General features: G+C 30.1%; 1 protein-coding gene across 5 annotated transcripts in view; it reads left to right on the forward strand.

Annotated features, from left to right (window-relative positions):
* LOC107882151 overlaps positions 1-2,133 on the forward strand; it is a 24,514-nt gene that overhangs the window by 2,488 nt on the left and 19,893 nt on the right. The gene's annotated exons all lie outside the window — the stretch shown is intronic.

The raw sequence follows: 2,133 nt of genomic DNA on the forward strand, positions 1-2,133 counted from the left end.
TTAATTTTTTGTTTCGCTTCAATAGTAGATTCAGAACTCCAAAGAAGTAAAAACGCCACCTATTATTATATTATATAATATAAACATATATAAAATATAATTAATCATAATTGACAAATAAAAATTAAAAATAAATTTTACTTACCAACAGGTGAAGATATTTCAACGAGAAATTCATATTGTAAAAAGTCTTTAATGCAATCTCTTACTTCAATACAATAAGAATGTAAAATGAAATTCTTGCCATGTTTCACAAGTATTTATACTAAATTCTAATTGACTAAATAGTATAGGTATCTAGTAAGTAATTTAATTATTCATCCTAAACATTATGTAATTGTGCAAGGTGATTTATTTGGACGGCTTATCAAAAAATCAATTATTAGTACCTACCTATGTACATGCTGTACATTTATAGTAAGGTTCATACTCGAAAGCAACATAATCCTACATGAAGCTTTCGGATTTGTACAAACATTACTCATGCACTTGAACATAATTCCAAACAATTTATTTGGAACACTATGACTCAGCTTGTTGTATAAATATATGTATATACAGGGTGATTCTTTTATCAAACAACACTCATTATTTCAAAAAGTGTAAGTTTTTTTGAAAATATTTTTTTACATACTTTCAAGTCGCTTATAAAACAACGTTTTTCTTAAAAAATTATATTTTTAAATATTTTTTATCCTTATAATTTTTTAAGTTTTTTACTTTTTTGAATGACAACATAGGTTTTTAATTTTTTATTCCAAAGCAGAATATTTTTATTAATATTTTGATACTTGAAAATCGAATTTAGGACGAGTAGTTTATGAGTTATTAATATTCAAAGTTTAGATGAGCGGAGAAGTGGACAAACATTTCGCGGGGTAACCCCGAACCACTCCACTCCGCTCATCTAAACCATACACTGGTTTTTTTCGTAAATATTTTAAGTTCAAGTATTGCGAAGTTAGATATTAAACGAATAATAACAAAATTAGTTATTTTGTTATAATTTAAAAGTATTATTTTTGGGTACTTGTTGAAACTTTAAAAGTGTAAAACCAAATTATCATATGTATTTAAATATCTAGTTAAAAAAACTATCAAAGGTATAAAAAAAATTACTTTCATAATATATTATGGTAGATAATAATATATCAAGATAAGATATTTTATGGTATTATATAATATTTACATAGATATACATTAAAATAATGACCTGTCATAATTTTACAAAATTTAATTATTACAATATACTGAAGTTAAAATACTAAATTATGATACAATACAAAATAATAATATAATACAATATATAATACAAAATGTTTTCAGTTTTTTTTCAGCTTTAATTTTAAATACATTTTTATAGCACAAGATCTATTTATCTTTTTTTTTCTTTCGCAAAACGGTCAATCACTTCATCTGTATTAATTTTAATATGTCTATGGCCTATGCACACTCAGAAGTGCTAATTAGGTAGAGAATGAGCGCTCTGGCGTAGCAGTCGATACTGGTAACGTTGCTAATAGTACGACGTTATCGTCGTCTGTCAATAATTAATCGTTATCGTTTACATTTAATCGCTTGTGCGTATATATGTATAATGTATATAAATTCATATACGGTTCATATTCGCACGATAACCGGATTTTAAAATAATATAATATAATTTTCGAATTATACAAATATATTTAGGTATTTATTATTACGTTTCGAAGTTCAGTTTACTAACTATTTTAAAATTTCTGGGGGGGGATTGAACCCTCGCCCCCCCCCCTCAAAAAAAAAAACGGCCTTGCATATGGAAGTGATTGTTATAGGCGCCATTGATTTTGGAATTCTATAAAAGTTAAGACGTTAAGACAATTGTTCGAACACGGACGCGGTTTCGCGCCACTGTAGCTCGATGTATTCTCTCCCACTGGCGCAGCGGACGGTGGAAGTTCGCGAGTGGGCTTATCCCCTCCTCCGCTGATCGTTAGCCGCTGGCCGTCTGTGTGGCCACCGGTTGGACTTGTACAGTTGTACATAAAGTTTGTCTGCTTCCAGCGGTTGAACGTAGCGCAACGTGCGCGTTCTCGTTCTCCGCGGAGTGCGTGCCGCCATTAGCTGTGTGCCGCCGCTACATCGCTTCCGCGT

Source organism: Acyrthosiphon pisum, chromosome X (assembly GCF_005508785.2).
Source record: "Acyrthosiphon pisum isolate AL4f chromosome X, pea_aphid_22Mar2018_4r6ur, whole genome shotgun sequence".
Taxonomy (NCBI): domain Eukaryota; kingdom Metazoa; phylum Arthropoda; class Insecta; order Hemiptera; family Aphididae; genus Acyrthosiphon; species Acyrthosiphon pisum.